The 19,570-nt window shown below is 38.3% G+C and overlaps 1 protein-coding gene across 1 annotated transcript in view; it reads right to left on the bottom strand.

Moving 5' to 3' along the window:
• Grip1 (glutamate receptor interacting protein 1) overlaps positions 1–19,570 on the bottom strand; it is a 574,087-nt gene that overhangs the window by 408,898 nt on the left and 145,619 nt on the right. The window lies entirely within an intron of this gene.

Genomic DNA, 19,570 nt, shown 5'->3' with positions numbered 1-19,570 from the left:
GAAGGGTAATTATCTCTACTTCATAGATAAGGCACCCAAGGTTGCTTTATTTATTTATTTATTTATTTATTTATTCATTTAATTCAGGGCCTTGGGGCCTCTCATTTTCAATCACACGTGGCACTCTACCATTTGAGCCATGCATCCTGTCCACCTATTCTGTCTTATGCTGGTAAACTGGAGATACTTTCTTGAATTTGTCTGTCGGGACTGGCCTTGGACAGTGACCTTCAGGTCTCAGCCTCCTGAGTAGCTAAGAGTATAGGTGTGAATCACTGGCCAAGACCAAGCTTGATTTAAATGCATGCTCTCCTTCTCCATTTTCTGTAAGGTTCATAACTAAAGAGACATCATTACTAGATTGGCTTCAGAAATAAGGGTGGGGACAATATAACCATATAAGTCAAGTTAGAAACAAAATTGAGAAGAAAGTTCTCTTTCCCCCTCACAATTCATCCATCACCAAGTCATAGGCTTCTTGTCCCACTCTATTTCAGCCATTTCTGCTCTTCCCACCTCACCCTCACTACCTTGATCATTTCTCACTTAACTGTCTACAATTGCCAGTTGATGATCATTCTGTCCCTCTGCTCTCTAACCTTCTTCATGGCCATTCTACACATAAAAACCTATTACATCATTCTCCTTCAGGGCACTGGAAGATTTCTCTGGTTGAGGCACCACTCTACATCTGTGCCATCCTGTCCTGTTATGCAACCCAACCATTTTCCTTTTCAATTGTTGGCTTTACAATAGACTATAAATTTCCTGAGGGTGTGGATCATATCTTTTCATCTTTATTTTCGCAGGAACCACTTAAATACCCTTCTTAGGGTATGTGCTCAAACAAGGTATGTTGAACGAGCAAACAATCTCTTTAATGTAAACACAGGAACACATGCAACCCAGCCCACGTGGCATCCCTGGGCACGTTCAGAGAAGGTGGCCTCCTCCTGTGGAAACCTACTCTGCTCAGAGATCAGGGCTTTCTAACCTCAGGAAGAACATTGGAAAGGACCTTCAGAATCTCCTGTAGTGTCTCAATACTTGCAAGCTTCCACTGAGAGGGTTTGGAATTAGGGGAAGCACGGGTACTTTTTTGTATAGAAAAGCTCTGATTCTAACCATCATTCTAATATAAAGAGTAAAAATATCTCATTTCACTGTCAGGGGCATCCTAGTGTGAATACTATATTAGATGGCTCCCTACCATCTGGCTTTGAGCTTTATTATCTTCCAGCTGTGTGATCTTGGTCAATGTGTTCAACTTCCTTAACCCTTGTTTCTCTAATTGCCAAATGGGTATCTACTTCAGGAAATTGTGAAGATTAGATAGGATAGTACACACAGAATGATCATCATGGTTAGCCTCTTGTTAAAACACATTAGCTACTGTATTTTCATTGACTTAGAGAAGTTTGACCACTCTAGAATGCATGTATGTGAGAACACATGAACTGCAACTGCAAAAAACACCAACATATTCCAGGGACAAATTGACCAGGTTTTAAGCTCAAACCATGTATGACTGCATTTGGTACACCACTACAACAGCTAGACTCTTGTAAAAGTAGAAAAATGGGAGGAAACAGGGCAGGAGTGTGCAACCCTGACCTGTGTGCTGTTAATAATTTAAGTGAGACCACTTAGTGTTCTTGCCAAGACCTGAACCTCCCTCTGCTGTATTAGAACTTCTGCCAACCACAAGGGAGTAAGAGAGCTATTTGAGAAACTGACTCTCTTCCATCTCTAATAGTTATGTGACGTGTATCATGGAGAAGCTATAGTTGGAATAGAAGGTTAAGAGCAGAAAATGAAGCTATTAATCCTTAGAAGTTTAGGATGAATGATAGAAGAATAAGAATGAAAATATAGGGCAACAAAGTAAAATCTATCTAAACAGGTAAAGCAGCTTAAAATGTTATGATCTGGCAGAACTGACACCAATTGGGAGCGAATGATTGTGACATGTACAAGTTGTGGAAACAGAAACTTTAAGGGAAAGAAGCATTGCAAGTTGTAAGTTTCCTAAAGTTAGAGATTGGCCTGGAGTAGATCGATCCAGTGAATACTCTCGGTACAATTACTTGGACAGAAAGGCAAAGAAGGAAGAAAAGACATGCAAAAGACAAATAAAAGAACAGGAAGCAAACTATTACTTTTGTAAGTAATACAATAAAAATTTGAAATATCATCTGTAATATTCTTCATTTCTGGAAATTCTTGTTGTCTCAGTCTTGTCCTGTTTGAATTGAGGTATCAATTATCCAAAGGAGAAGACAAGGTCAGTCAAGAGGAGGTCAAAAGAAGAGCCCATTGCCCATCTTGGATTTACAGCAGACCTGTTTCGGAAAAGGTCATGAAAACATTGACCTCTCCTGCAGGATCTGGGTACTCCAAACATACCAAAACCAGCCTGAAGCACTGACTACAAACTCCTACCATGAACCTAGCCACTGAAATCAAAACTCCAGTAGGGTACACAGGAGACCCTCAAAGAGAGTTCTTTCAACTGCCAGTGAAAATATTGACTTACAAATAAATGAGTAATCTGAGAGATGTCATTAACTGAATATGGACTTTGATAAGGAAATCATTGTGGAAATGTCTCAAATTTTATGCACTAAAGGCTTTTAGGGTAAAAATGTTCATAACGGAATAAAACAACCAATTTTAAAATAAAAATGTATATTAATACTAATAAATTAATAATGATCTATATTTTATTTTCTAGGAGTTTGAATTTAAGGTCTTGTACTCTTATCACTTGAGTCTCACTTGAGCCTTACAAAAACTGACATATTGGGGGCTTCTGGTCTGCAATTTCTGCTTATCCCTGAAGCCCAATTGTAACTTTCTCTTTGTTCTTCTCACTCTTTGGTCAAATGTTTAGCTAAATTGGCCTTGCCAAACAAGTCATGGTTATGGCCCTTTTCACTTTAGGTTATTTTACAGATAAGGTCTTAGGATGTTTCTTGGGCCTGCCTCAGATCACAGTCTTCATATCTATGCCTCCAGAGAAGTTTGTATTACAGATATGTGCCACGTTTAGAACAAGAGTACCATGAAGAAGCTGTTGCTTATGTGTTAGGAACTATTAGGAACTATGCAATCACCCTTAATTTTATATCATGCTCGAGTCTCATCAAGTTTGACTTTTGCAAGATCACATGCCTAAGTGAAAGCTACAATGAAAGTACAAGTCTCCCTGTGATCTTTACACTGCCCATCTCTATCCCCCAGCTTCACTCAGACAGTAATCTTGAAAGCTGAGGAAATGAGAAAGCAAAGCAATTAAAATTGTGCAGTGTAAACCACTTGATCTTATGCTTTCCTTTTCTGGCTTTGTAACTATGTCAGCATAAGAGGGGAGATTCAGCTGTTTGGAGATCTGCCCTCTGGTTTTGCCTTGGGAATAAAACATATTCTAATGTAAGTAAGCATTTCAAATTCTAGCAGTGTTTGGAAATAACCAAGACTACTGAAGTATAGACATATTTGAGAAAGAAAGGCTTGGCATTAAACCCATAATAACTAATTCTATAACTTTATCAAATATTTATGCAGGTAAAATTCTCATTGTGCCTCAGTGTGCTAATGTGTACAGTGGGGTAGGTGATATTTATTTATAGGCCATTGTCAATACTGAATGAGATTTGGTGCTAAAGCATTTAGATACTTCTTGGCACACCTGAGTCAGTTAATGTTAGTGACAGTGTCATTTGTAATGATAAAATAATAAATTATAGACATCATCATGTAAGTATTATAAGTTTATACTTTCCTTCATAAACTTTAAAGTTCAAGTTACGATAAGAAGCATAAAGATGGATTTCATGTTAAATTGTTTCTCCTTTATCAGAAGTGGTATTTATTCCCAGATGCTCCCTTTCACCAGAAGAGAAAAAAAATGCTACTTTAATTAAAAGCAAATTTAATTTAGATAAGGATGGGCCTGATTAGCAGTTCTCTGTCCATTGTGTACATTAAAATTATCTGGGGTCCAAGAGCTTTTAACAAACAAAGACAAGTTTTATCCCAGGTGACTCATTCAGCTGCTCAGGGGTGAGGAAGCAAGAACTGACTCACGTTTTAAGCCTAGTGAAGTTCCAGCAATATGCAGACAGGCTAAGAACCATGGGCCTAAAAACTCCTGCTTCCTATTAATAGGAACTAATAGGAGCTAAGGTTTTATAAATCTGGGATATATTTTCTACTGAGCCACCCAATTGCTATCATCAAATTTCCAAAGCCATATTTAACTAATCAAATATTATTGATCAAGTAAATCAAAAACAAATATTCTGATTTGAAAAAAGACTACCTTAAAATATTAAAGGTTACATTTAAACAAACAATCTGGTGTTCTATACTACAATGGAATATTAAAGAAGAGGTATGCTTGAAAACTCAGTTGATCAGGAAAAAACTAAGACTGTAAAGAGTTAACACAATTTATGCAAGAGAATGAAGCTAGCTGTATCTAGTTCAATCTCAAAGATGCTTTTTCCAATTCTGCCACACTTTTCTTGTCTAAAGTCCCTGTGCATGGATGTGATACACAGCATTTTAAACTAGTTTTACCCATTTAGAAAACTGCAATCCAATACTGAACTCTTATACATATTGCTACATATTGTAGAATACTTGCTAATAAAAAAAAAGTCAGAGGAATTGGTTTAAGCTAAAACACATCTTTTGCTTCCTCAGAATAAATTTCATTGACTTTTAATTTTAACAAAAAGAATGATATATTCTTAAACTTAGAACTCATTCTATTTGTATAATTTCAAGAAATGTCATTGTAGGGCTGGGGATATGGCCTAGTGGCAAGAGTGCCTGCCTCATATACATGAGGCCCTGGGTTCGATTCCCCAGCACCACATATACAGAAAATGGCCAGAAGTGGCGCTGTGGCTCAAGTGGCAGAGTGCTAGCCTTGAGCAAAAAGAAGCCAGGGACAGTGCTCAGGCCCTGAGTCCAAGCCCCAGGACTGGACAAAAAAAAACACAAAAAAAAGAAATGTCATTGTATATTTCATATCACTGAATTTGTTGCTGAATGTTAACAATAGAACAACTATTATTTACTGAATGCCTACTGCATGTCAAATGTTGTACATACTTTGAGTGTGTGTGTGTGTGTGTGTGATAGATAGGTAAACTGAGACTCAGAGTACTTGAAATGCTCATCAACATATAGCTATTTGTAGTAAAACAAGGATTTTAACAACCAATGTGAAGCCAATGTTTGACTTTACTGAATACAAAACTAATTCAGATTAAGGCATTTAGATAAAATTGAATTTAAATATAATTGGGGTTATAAGAAACAATTGTCTGTGACAACAGTGGTTCCATTAGTGTGGATAAAGAACAGTAGAAACTGAATGTAATTCTTCCAAGGAATCTTCTTGTTAGCTGAGTGACAAAGATGGCAAACCTCTGGAAGAAACTAAATAATATTCTCTGCTTCATATCTGAGAGTGAGTACCACGAATACAAAGTGGGGAAAAAAAGAAGCATGGGGAAATTTTTAATAAATGCAAATAATTCAGATGACTGTAGCTGGAATACAAATCAGTTTATTATAAATGTTAATGGATCAACCTTTAGATGTAAAATGAAATCATACAATTCAAGATAAATTTTGCCGGGAGGATAGAGAACATGATAGAGTAACAGGAAAACAACAACTGTGGGATGGAAACAATGAAGACTGGGATCCTCCATCTTTAAGGATCACCAGGGCTCAAGGACTTTGTGATGCCGTTTCTGAGACTTAAAAGACCGCCATAGCAAACATGAATCTGGGAGAGAACAAATAAGGTGTTGCTATATTCATTGCTATATTCAATAAATGTTATTAAATTGATTTTCTAATAGCAATTTTATGATTGCTATAAAGTGCCTAGAAGACACACAGTCTCTGATAAAGAATTTCTTTTGATGAAATAATACAGTGAAGGAATCTCAAAACAAGCTAAAGCTTTTGCATTTCTCCATAAAGGTTTTAGCTTCTATTTGGAAAGCAACTAGCAAAAGTCCCCACGACTTTTCTGAGATAATGCCAATGATGATTCAAAATTTCTACAAGACTTTGCATAACCTTACTAAGAAATAGGCTGCAGTTGTGACTCAATGGTTTAGAACCACTCAAGGGCTTAATGTAAAATTTTTTGTATCAAGGACCTAGCAGAGCTGCCAGCCTTGGGAAAGTGTTCACATCTGAATAATCACAGTCACCAGCATAAGCCTCCGGGAGGAAGGGACAGGGCAGGACCCAGTTGTTGCCAGAAATCCACGGAAAGGATCTGTCACCCACCAGAAGGATGTGCAGGAGGTGTATGGCTGGGGTACTCAAGGTGAGCAAGCCAAAAGCAAGAGTGGAGCAGCTACATCCTCCACACCAACATGGATGGAGGGCAGGAGAATCTCCATCCTGCTACTTCCTCCTCGGAACACTGAGTTAGCCACACTCCTTCCTGAAAGAGTGGGAGGATAAAGGGAAGAACATATTGGAGCTGTGGGAAGAAAAATGCTTTGACATTAAAAATCTCCTTCCTTCTCTCAGATGATAAGGTGTCTTGAGGAAGAACTGATAGATGGGGAGTAGATAGCCACTGGAAAAATCTCTGTGGTGACAAACACCTACAGTGAGAACACATGGGTAATTCCATTTCAAACCACACACAGCACCTAGCTATCTCCTTCCTGATAGATGGGCAGCTCAGACAGTAAAGTCAAGGACCTATGATAGCTTACAGCAACCCTAGCAACTAGGAAGAGAAACATGCCATCACCAGAGAAGCAATGCCCCATTTACTGTGAGGGACCCACAATAGCAACAAGTAGTGCCAGGGTTAGCACCAAGTAGGTGCAAGGCTGCTTCCAGAGATGCTGGCAGTAAGGTGGCCAACAGTGGGGTGGCCACCTGTATTCTGACCTTTCAGAAAGTGGCTCCATTGTTACACCTACACAGGCCAGGAAGAACTGCACCAGCCATCACACCTTGGACTCAGCCACCTCCATCTTGTACTGGGATGGTGATCCAGTGGTCTCCTAAGTGTTGTTTTTTTTCCCTAAGATACCCTCTTTGCTTCTTTAATGTCTGCTCAATATAACTGCTGAACAGTTCCTTTTTTATTTAGAAACTGTATAATTTATTTTATTTAGAAACTGAAATAATTAGACTCATATGGAAAGAAATTCTGTATACACTTCCTAGGGTTCCTACCAATGAAAATGCTTTATGTAATCATAGAACATAAAAACAAATCTCATAGTATTAACTATGAACCTACAGACCTTATTAGAATTTTGCTTGTTTTTTAAATTTAACTTTATTGTCAAGGTGATGTACAGAGGGGTTACAGTTACATATGTAAGGTAGTGAGTACATTTCTTGTCAAACTTGTTACTGCCTCCCTCATTCTCCCATCTCCCATCTTCCCTCCCTCCATACCCACTCCCAGTTGTACAGTCAATTTCCAACATATTGTCTTGTGAGTATTGCTGCTGCATTGGTTCACCTTTTATCCTTTGTCTCACCATTTTGATGTTTCTCTTCCCTTCCCTAATTCAAATAAACGTATGCTAATTTTCTACCTAAGACTTCTACTGTAAAATTATGGGCAATATCACATGTCAATTATGAGCAGCCGCCATTACAATGAGGAATCAGACCTCTTTGCAACCATAAAGAAAATCTATGTTAGTCCTTCACAGTCACACCTACATCCTAACCCTATGACATCTTCACCCTAACCCTGACAGCCACTAATGTGTTCCCCATGATGTTCATCTGAATCACCATGATTGTGCTATTTTCAACCAGTTATCTAGTTAGAATTGTAGCCTTTGAGTATTGTTTATTTTCAGTTAACTGTGTTGGTGCCTTGTCTCCCCAGGAAGTATTTTTCTCCTTCAATGTGAGGTCAGTCAGTGGTGCTGCAACCAAACCCCCCCCCATGTATTCTAAAAAATTCACAAATACACAGTCTAATCCAGTGTCTTCCTAGATATCTTGATCAATAACGTAGGTTTCCCCTAAGCCTAGAAATCTAGCCATTGGGCTGGGGCTATGGCCAATTTGTCTCACTCTCAAAGTCTTAGTGCCATCCTCTGGTCAGTGGCCGCACTCTGCCATAAAGTTCTCTGATGTGGGCCTGCTATGCTATGCCTGATCTTGCCTTGTGTGCTCCACCAGGACCCCCCAGTTCACTGCATTTGCCTCTGACACCACAACTGCTTCATTGCTCAGATACCCTTACAATAGTCAGTGATCACGGTCTCACATGATCTGAATCCATTCTCTCCCCATGTATTTGCTGAGGCCTGCGTGTCTCAAGCTCACTGTAGTGCTCTACTGAACACAAGTAATAAATGAAAATTGGATTTGATTATCAATCACTGCCTTATTCAAAGATTTGTCCTCAAAGATAAAGGTAGCCCCAGGTCTCACACTGCCTCTTGCAGTTAAGGTAAGTGGGCTACCGGTTTACATTCAAATTACTCTCATTACCGGAAAGAAGGGAAATACTCATCTCATAGTACCTTGTTTCTATGTGACTAAATTACAAAACTAACATGCCTTTGTTACTATTTCAGCCTAAAGATTATATTTAAAACTTAAATTGACTATATGTCCAGTTCTAAAGAGAAAGTCGAAATTCATATCATTGAGAATAAATGTTTTCTCTAGTCATCTTCTTGTCTTCAGAACTTGAACAGAGGTTGAAATGACTAAGTCCAGAGTCAGTGATAGCTCTTATAAATAATCAATGGCCACTTTGATTAGTGAGCTATAATTGAATCCTTAGACAAAGGTGAGCATAAGGCCAAATAAAGGGTGTCAGCCAGAATATACTGCATAAAATATAACAAAATCTGAAGCATGGTGGGAACTTGGGCAGAAGAGGCTGAATGAAAGACTGAAACTTCCTGCAAGGATATGAAAATGCTCTCTGTAATAGGATTTCTAGAAGCATTTTAGAATAAGGTCTGAACTTGGTTCAAAGGTGTTTGTGTTGTGGTGATATAACTAGTAATTGTCCCCCATTTTATCAAAGATGCAATAAAGTCTGTTATAATGAAGACTGCACTGTATGAGTAACTTGCTGGAAACTCTAGGAGTAAGCAAAGCCAGGTATGGGAAAATAATGGAACATAACGACGGACATGGCCAAAGAGATAATAGTCAGGGAGAAAGAAAATTTAAAGTGAGAAGTGACTGGGTAATTAAGTAATTAGAAAAAAAAAAACTTTAGTGGGTCTAAATTCCTCAATGAATGTAAACTGGAACATTTAAGTCAGCATTTAATGAGTTCCAACAAATGTCTCCTAAGCTGTCATCTGTGCTATGCTCTGCATGTGAATGTATGTTCCTTCTCAAAGTGACATGGTGGTATGTTAATATTGTAATGATGTAAAGAAAGGATGTGACAGGGTTAAAAGGCTGGTGAAAAGAACGATGTTGGCAGCCTGAAGAATGAATTGGGAAGACGTGCTTAGAATCAGGAGAGTTCCAAGGTAACCAGCATTAATAAATTCTAGACTGCAAGGTAAGTGTCATGAAATAGGATTAAGAAATAGTATGACAGTTTTCCAGTCCTAGAATTTCAACAATATTTCCACCATAAAAAACACACAAAAAATGTGTTAAGGCATTCTCCAGACACTCTTCCAAAAAAGTCCTTGCTCAAACTGAGAGGCTGTTATGTGGTAGTCATTTGTGCAAGCTCCATTGCAGCTTGCTGGGTCCAAATGCCAGCCCAGCCAGCAGCCCACTGTGTGGACCAAGGTGTGTTACTTGTATATACTATAACTCAATCACAGAACAGGTGAGAAGATGACATGAATTAATGCAGTCAAGCACTTAGCCAATGGCACCCACGAGGTATTCAGTATGTTTAGCTCTTTTTCAATCACAGAGCTCAGACAACACTCCCAAAGTGCCTTGGGAGCCAGAAATCAGCCTCTAGTGTTTAGCAAAAAAGCATGAATCTCAGTCTAAGACTCTGAGTCTACCATGAAGACAAGGGTTAAGGCAGAATAACTCAATTTCTCCCCCTTTCAAATCAACCTCTGGCAATACAGAAAACTGACACTAGTTTAATAACTGTACATGCATACCCAACACTGAGTCAAAAAAAATTCACCAGAGAGTAATTAAGAACCAGAGATGGGCTGGGACTATGGCCTAATGGTACAGTGCTTGCCTCATATACATGAAGCCCTAGATTCGATTCCTCAGCGACACATAAATAGAAAAAGGCAAAAGTGGCGCTATGGTTCAAGTGGTAGAGTGCTAACCTTGAGCAAAAGCATGCCAGGGACAGTGCTCAGGCCTCGAGTTCAAGTCCCAGGACTAGAAAAAAAAAGAAAAGAATAAAAAGAAAATGACCCAGAGATTAGTAGATAAGCAGCCACCTCAGAACATAAGCTTCGAGGATCAGCATAGAAATGCACATGAAGGGAGCACTGATGGACAGTGGATGACACAAATCAGAACAGGCTGTTCTTTACAGAAAGGTGATCATAAATATTTCATGGGAAGGGAACAACAATTCTAATGTAAACATTTAATTTTTCTTGAGTTTAATTTTGAACTACATTTCTTATCTGACTTTCTTCACAGTACTAATGTGTATCTATCCACATTAGCATATGTACGTGCGCGCGCACACACACACACACACGTACATACACATCAGTTATAGCTCTGTAAAACCAAGCAATAATAATTATCTGCCATAAAATGCTAGGGCCTATTATTCTACAAAAGCTAAATCCTTACAAAACAAAGAACAATCAATGCTGAAAACAACATATTGTCAAAACCATGTGCTATTAAATCTCAAACAAAAAATAGTTTAACAGTTCAGTTAGAAAGTAATATTTACCACGTAGATCACATAAATGCTTGACCAAACACTATCTTCTAAAACCCTCTAAATACGCACAAAATGGGAGAGTTTTTTAAACACCATTTTACTTACGTAAGCTAAGGCAAGAACTGAGATTCAAAACCAGTTACCCAAGTGTTCAGAGCCTATGTTATGCCAAGTTTGCTAATATCTTGAGACTCAGAGTTTACAGTACTCCTCAGAAATTGATCATAGCTAGTGGTATTTTCATCTTTAATGATGCTCACTTTGAAGAAATGCCTTCTATATCCAATCTAAGACCCTCTTATCTTTCAGCTTAAACAATTCATTTATGTCCTCTATGAGGAGAAAGAGCATTCATCAGTGTCCTACCTACTCAAGAGTTCTCTAACAGTTATTAAACTGCTTCACCACCAAGCTAACTGAATCCAGTTCCTTTAGCCTTTTCTTGAAGAGTTGACATTTCAACCTATCAATAACTGCATTTGGGGGCTGGAAATATGGCCTAGTGGTAGAGCGCTTGCCTCGTATACATGAAGCTCTGGGTTCGATTCCCCAGCACCACATATATAGAAAACGGCCAGATGGCTGGGGATATGGCCTAGTGGCAAGAGTGCTTGTCTCGTATGCATGAGGCCCTGGGTTCAATTCCCCAGCACCACATATATAGAAAATGGCCAGAAGTGGCGCTGTGGCTCAAGTGGCAGAGTGCTAGCCTTGAGCGGGAAGAAGCCAGGGACAGTGCTCAGGCCCTGAGTCCAAGCCCCAGGACTGGCCAAAAAAAAAAAAGAAAAAGAAAACGGCCAGAAGTGGCACTGTGGCTCAAGTGGCAGAGTGCTAGCCTTGAGCCAAAAAGAAGCCAGGGACAGTGCTCAGGCCCTGAGCCCCAGGCCCAGGACTGGCAAAACAAACAAACAAACAAAAACTGCATTTGTTCTTTTGTGGACCTCTTCTAGGGTCTTGATGTTGCCATAGTGTGTGTGTTTGTGTTTGTGTATGTGTATATGTGTTGTGTTGTGTTGTGTATGTGTAAACATATAGATACTCATGTATATAATATATGTACTACAAATTATACACATAATATATATGGTTATAAACTATTATATATGTATTTCAAGTTATGCTATTACTGAAGAGCCCCTGCCACACAAAGCTGAAATAACTCCCTGGCAGTTCATATGTATGTGAGATATTCGTAATTTCATAATAGCTCCATCTTGTTAGGATATTCATCATCAACTTACAATCCATTGTCATTACAAATTTCTTTTTAAGACACTCTCTTAGTCCAGCTTGTGCCCAAGATTGTGTGTTTATTATCAACAATTGCCTTCTACCTTGAAATTACTCTCTAAAAGCATGCCAAGTGCTCAGACATTTAGAGGAGTAACAGGCTATGTTTGGAGAGACTGGGTTGCTGCTGAGCAAGAAAGTTCATGTAAGGCCTCAACGCTAAAGCTCTTGACAGTAGCTGGGGGGCAATAGAGCAAAGAGACAGAGCCTGCATGTGAGCATCATTGTCTTCTCCTTTCAGTAATGACATGGCACAGAAAGGGATTTCATCCAGCTATCTTGTCTGTCTGATTTTTGTATCCCTGAACTTCTCTTCAGAATTGGGTCTGAGTAACTCACTCCACTTTCTTGATTTATGTCTTGATGTTATTGTTTGGCTATCTTTTCTTTTTATTGGTTCACTCCTTTCATTATCACTCAGATGAATTTTTTTTCTAGTCCTGACACTGGGAACTCAGGGCCTGAGTCCCTGGTTTCTTTTTGCTCAAGGCTAGCACTCTACCACTTGAGCCACAGTGCCATTTCTGGCTCTTTCTATATATGTGGTGCTGAGGAACAGAACCCAGGGCTTCATGCATGCTAGGCAATCTACCGCTAAGCCATATTTGCAGCCCTCCTTGGCTGAATTTTATCTCTACCTTCCTTGACATTAGCATCCTAAAGTGATGGAAAGACAAGAAGGGTCCCAAGATCCAATAAAGAATTCAAGGGAGTTCTCTCATTCACTAAACAATGTGACCTTTGCTCAGGGTGATGCTGCTGGCAGGATGGGCCCTGTATCCTATCAATAGCACTGGAAAGAATCTTGATCCAGCTGAGATTCCAACCCTGTTCACTCATCTTTGCTGTAGAAAAAGAACCTAGATGTCAGCTGTTCATGAGGAAAACAACTGCCCTGTCCTGCCTTCCCACTTCACAACTACTGCTATGAGTACTGCCATGAGTTTCTGCACCTCTTTATAAAACTGTGTTTGTACAGAACAAAGGAAGGAACAGCAGTAGTACCTGGACCAGTCTGCTTACATGATCTTTAGGAAGGGAGCTCCAACCTGAAAATGTTCTTTTGAATGGTAATAAAAAGCACTAAAGAAGGAAATCAGGGTTGGAAGAGCGAAGAGGCTGAAGCAGGAATAGATGGTTTTGCATTTTAGCCTTGGAAAGCAGAGGAAATAGTATCAAGAATGATCAGGTTTGTCTACAAAGCCTAAACCCTAAATACATGCTTAAACAAAACGGATAATGTAAGCATCTGTTATAGACTAAATGTTTTCACTCCCTCCAAATTCAAATGTCAAAATCCTACCTTCCAAAGTAATGCTATTAATAGGTTGGGACTTTAGGAGGTAATTAAGTCATGTATTGGATTATCATAATGGAGACTTCAGCGAGCTTGTTTGGCCTTACTGCCTTGTAAGAACAAGGAGGAAACTGCCCTGTATGAACCATGAAACAGGCCCTCAGGAATCACTGAATCTGCTGGCTCCTTGATTTTGGACTTCTCAGCCTTGAGAACCATGACAAATAAATTTTGGTTAAGTCACTCAGTTTTATCTCAAACTAAGACAGAAATTCATGTTCTGTTGCAGCTTCAGCAGCATCAAAACCTCCAATTCTACTTTCTACCTGAATTCATCCTCAAGGTACTTGTGGAACTTTGAATATTTTACTTTGCCTAAAAAATAAATAGGAGAAAAAAGGGAAGGGTAAAAAAGTGTGTTCTTACCTGAGTCAGCCAGCTTTATGTAACCTTCCTGAAAGCCCACCCAAGGACTTCAATTTAATCTACTTGACTACCCAAGGGAAGAAAGGAAATAAATGTTTATCTGGGCACACTGCCAGTTGGAAAACTATCAGATTTCTGTGAGTAGACTGAGTATAGATATTGGGTAGGTAACTAGCAGTTTCTATGCTAAAATCTAAGATGAAGTACTTAATCTTGGCTCTTAAATCCTGTATATTTGAAAGCAAAAAAGGAAATGCATCACAATATACCTACTTTTACATTTTTCCCAACAGAGTAGAGAGATGAGGATTCAAATGGACCAGGTTATTTAAGTCAGTTGCATGGGAATTTATCACTCACATCTAGATTATTTTTACATTTTCAAATGAAAAGCAATCTTGATTATATGTGCAAAAAAAACCACAACTTTATCATATCAGAGAGCACTATTCAAGATGAAATGTAGACTTCCAGTTTGAAAACAAAAAGCCACCCTAGAGGGGGAGTTCGTTCAACAGAAGAAAGAATGAAACCAGTAAACTGTCTGCTATTTCCTGTGGTAAGGGAAAAGATAAGAAAAATCTCATCTATTTTAAGCAATAGACAAAAGAAAAAGTGAAAGCAGAATCAAGCCTAAGACTTGTCACTCTCACTGACATAAAGGGTGGTTTCATTCAGCCACGTGTGGCACATCTGGTAGGAAGGAAAGGTCCTAAATATTTTATGGAGAGCTTATGTTTCCTGAGACCCTGTGACTATAGGAATTGCAATTGCTGAACTGAAAAACCAGGCTATAGTGTTTGACAAGGGATTTTTAAAAATTTCTTTGTTAGAGGTATAGAACTCTTACAAAGGCAGAATGGCACATATGTGTTTATTTACTTGTGTGTGTGTGTGTGTGTGCACATGCACGTGTGCCTAAGTGTGTGCCAGTACTGGGGCTTCAACTCAAGGCTGGGGTTTTTTTTTTGCTTGAGGCTGGTATTTTAACACTTGAGCCACACTTCCACTACAGACTTTTTGGTGGTTATCCAAAGAGAAGAGTCTGATGGATTTTTTTTCTGCCTAAGCTAGCTTTGAACCTCAATTCTCAGGTGTCAGCCTCCTGGATAGCTAGGATTACAGATCAAATAGAACATTTTAAATACTCCTTTTATGTCAAAGAAAAAATGCTCTTGAACCCAAGGCTGTCTCAGGGAAGCTTCATAGGTGGGAACTGAGGCTGTGCTGTGGTTTGTCTCTATCAGAATTCATGTTGAGGCCTGATCACTGATGTAAAGGTAGTTAGAGGTACTGGCACTTATAAGAGGTAAGGAAGACCCTACTCTTCCAAATGAATGTAGTTCCTATATGTTATGCTTTGGATCTTCAAGGTCTCCCACAGGCTCCTCTGTAGAAGCCTAGGCTTCTAGCCTATGGAACTACTAGGATATGTGTGGGGTGGGGCTTAGTGGAAGGAGGTTGGATCATTGGAGGCAGGCGCTTGAAGAGGCTATTGGGAACCTGCTTGCTCTCCTTGTTTTCTAGCCACCATGAGGTGAGCAGTTTTGCCTTGCCATATGCTCCCCACCATAATGTTTTGACTCATCATAGGCCCGGAAACAATGGAGACAACTGGTCAAAGAGTGATACCTCTGAAACAATGAAGCAACATGAACCTTTCCTCTTTTATGTTTGTTACTGTCAGGTATGTTGCAAAACCGTAACATACTCTAACAGTGGGTTAGGTACTATAAGAATGGGTTGTTAATTGAGTCTAACTTCCTTGCGTCCTTGCTTCCTCCCTTGTCATGTGATCTCTTTATATTCACTCATTTGCTTTTCTACTGTCTTTTTCTGCATGGGGCAGCAATTGACCTTCACCAGAAGCCAAGTTTAGCGAGGGACATGTCTTTGACCTCCAGACGATAAGCTAAATAAGTTTCTTTTCTTTATAAATTATCCAGACCCCAGGTATTTTGTTACAGAACTACAAAACAGACTAAGAGAGTATTGACCTGGGAACCACTGCTTTGCAAATGATATGTAAAACACAGGTCCAAGGAAAATTATTGCTATTCTAAGGAAAAATTGGTGCCTAGCAAGAGACAGAAGCAAGAGGAAGGTGAAAGGTATACTCTCGCTGGCTTATCACTTGCAATAACAAACCAATGGTCTATATAGAGTTCCACAAGTATATTGAAATGCTTGGAGCAACTAACAGTACATAAAGTCTTCTCAAAGCTGCAATATATTAAAAAAACAACAAAGAAACAACATATATATATTTCTGAGAAAATGAATATATGATTCTCCTGATATAGCTATATGTGCAGAAAGCACGAGCCAGAAATACCAATTTAACAATCCAGGATAAAAATCATTAAGCAACATCAATGGGAAATAAATTCATATTATTCACATATAAAACAAGGAAGTTAGTTCTTTACATTGATGATGTAATGATTCATCAGGCTGATATACATCAAGGTACTGGTCCTAGGCACTCAACAAATGTTAGACTTCCACCTGTCTTCTCCTGTTAGTCTTCCACCTGTCTACTCATCCTTCCCTCTTCCCCACTCTCAATAGTATATTCTTTTACATTTTTAAGTAACAATAGCAGTAACAACATAAATGTACACTCCTTCACAGTGTAAAAGAAACAGCTGGCCTGAAAGCTGATTTCAGGGCTAAACTGTAATGGATCATGGTTTGGGAATGCTATCAGTTTTAAAGCTTCCATCACCACAATAAGTTCCCGGATGTCATTGAGTGATCTGTATCCAGTCTTTTGTACCAAGACTAGGAGACAACATGTGAAAACTGCCAGCTCTGTTTATCAGCTCAAAGATGAAGTCACCAGGTAAGGCTATTTTAAAACATTGCAAAAAAGATACAAGGAACAGTTGAAAATGAACTGGAATTTTCTGTACCAATAATCAGTGACAGTCTTCTGGGAAAATTCACTTAGAAATCATTTCGTATGTTTAGATATACAAACAGAAACACTGATATTGTTATGAGACTACATTTCAAAATAAAACATAACATCTCTTAAATGTACACTGTTGTTACTGCTTCTAAATTATTTAACAATAAAGATATATGTTCCGTCTGAAATGCTCATTTCAGTGCTCCAAATCAAGCAGAGAGGGAAAGCTTAATGTCTACATGAAAAATGAATTGCCAGATTTTGTTTGTCAAACCATGGAGTTCTGATAGGTTTACTTTCAAAAACTCATTAATACATATATTGTATTTCTTAGAGTAGTAAGCATAGGAGAAGGGTACAAAATTAAATACCTGGCCAAATTCTGAAATAAGATTAAAATATCCACGAAAGCACTAAGTAACATGTTAATTCACATTTAATGCCTGGGGAATCCTTTGCCTGATACCATGCTATGCAAATCAGCAAGCAAAAAATCCATGAAAAAATTCAGAGCAGTACACTACAATCTCTGGTTATCACTTATTTAGACAATTCCAGTTCCATCTTAATTATTCATTATAGTACTCTACAGCAGCATATTAATGTGTTGGAGTACATTTTCTTAAGTTATAAAAAGTCTATGTACTCCAATATCTCAAGAATGTTTTTTCTCCATTAAGTGTTTTCAATAATCAGGAAAGAGCCTATCTTTTAAGAAAATTGCATAAGTTATATGGCAATAGAACAGAATAAAATATGTTCTACTATTCTACAATTTTAAAGTTTTAAAGAAAAATATAGTAATTTTATTTTTAATCCTGAAAAATATATTGTGGGTCTAATTTAATGAAATTAGATGTAATGAATTCAGATTATTAGTTTGTCCAGGTTTCTCTCTAAAAGAGAGGTGAGTCTGGGAATATGGCCTAGTGGTAGAGTGCGTGCCTCACATACATGAACCCTAGGTTCAATTCTTCAGCACCACATATGTAGATGAAGCCACAAGTGGCTCTGTGGCTCAAGAGGTAGTAGAGTGCTAGCCTTGAGCAAAAACATGCCAGCGGCAGTGCTCAGGCCCTGAGTCCAAGTCCCTGGACTGGCAATAAATAAATAAACAAACAAACAAATAAATAAATAAATAAATAAATGAATAAATGAATAAATGAATGAATGAGAGGTGAGCCAGAAAGCTACAGATAACAAAAAAAAGATTCTAAGAACTATTAATTTTTTAAAGTCTATTTATTATACTTAAATCAAGATAGCCTTATAGGTTTGAATTTATAGTTCTTTCTTTTTCCTAAAATGATATAAAGGGTCAGAATGTACCTAGTAGACAAGAAAAGGTTAAGGAACAATGGTACTTAGATAACACCAAGGGTATTTTTTGCCATACTCAAGGATAGGCTTTGTGGATGGAAGCTTTAGGGTGAGAGATAGAGAAGAGAGGTGGGAAGCTGAGCTCTTGCCTTCTATCTCTCAGTCAGCTGCTAAGATGACATCCCCTCAGACAGAGCAGTACAGTGTTTTTGCACCTGGTGTTGACAGTTTGGGATATTGGATATTTCTTTTGCAAAAGGTGCTGACTCCTTAAGAACATGACTTTATGACAGCTATAAGTAAAAGGATTTAAGGGAGTATCCAGGGAATAATAATGTCCTTTATATAACAAATACCATACCACTGGACATGAACTTCAGGAAGGGGAAACATTTTCTTCCTGCTATATAGGCTAGAGGGCACTCTAACATAATCTTAGTAGAGATGTCTACAACCCTAAAGTCATCCAGAGATGTCTACAACCTTTCTCCTCATCAGTGATTGAACAAATATTTCAGACTACAACATGGTTATGCTATACAGTGACATTCAAAGTAATCAGAAGTGCTCATTTAACTATTTCATGGCACCCACTTTTTTGCTGTAAATTACTGAACATGGATATGCATACTAACAAGCAAAGATCATTTATGAAAAATCAGGTCTGAAAGCAACATATATTTAATGCTCAGTATTTACCTTTTAAGATTATACTTTAAAGACATATATAATTAGAGATTTTTTTTTCTGAGGCAGGGTCTCAGTAAGTGGCCTGAGTTGGCTTCAAACTCTTGATCCTCCTGCCCCAGCTTCTACAGTGCTTGGATTGCAGGTGCCACCCAGTTCAACCTTGTAATTAAGGATTCTATCATAAATTTAGTTCTTTATGTATAGCTTTCCCCATTTTTCTAAATATAGAGCTTGTTAAAAATGATAGATGGGGTTTTGCTCATCTTTATAATGATAAAGCAAAAGGCAATGTCAAGGACAGATCACTCTGCAGTGTTTTAGAGAAAGGAGATTTTACCATGGGAAGTCCTTCCACACAGAAAATGTTACTGATTCTCTATACCAATTAGCTCAAAATTGTACAAGAAATGTACCCACTGCCTTACCTATGAAACTGTAACCCCTCTCTCTGTACATCACTTTGACAATAAATAAGTAATTATTCAAAAAAAAGCATTTACAATGCTTCAAAAACCAAGCAACTTTTGGGTACTCAGTAACTAACATTCTTAAGAGATTAAGATGAAAACTGAAGGCTCCTGATTTTCTTTTTGCTTTTGTTTTATTATAAAGGTGATGTACAGGGGGTGGGGGGTTACAGTTCCATAAGTCAGGTAGTGAGTATATTTCTTTATAAACAATGCCATACCCTCCCTCATTTTCTCTCAGTTTCCCCTCACAACCCTCCTCCCCCTCAACC

Source organism: Perognathus longimembris, chromosome 1 (assembly GCF_023159225.1).
Source record: "Perognathus longimembris pacificus isolate PPM17 chromosome 1, ASM2315922v1, whole genome shotgun sequence".
Lineage (NCBI taxonomy): Eukaryota > Metazoa > Chordata > Mammalia > Rodentia > Heteromyidae > Perognathus > Perognathus longimembris.
Note: the sequence above shows the minus strand (reverse complement) of the source record. Positions and strands in the feature narration are given on the sequence as shown.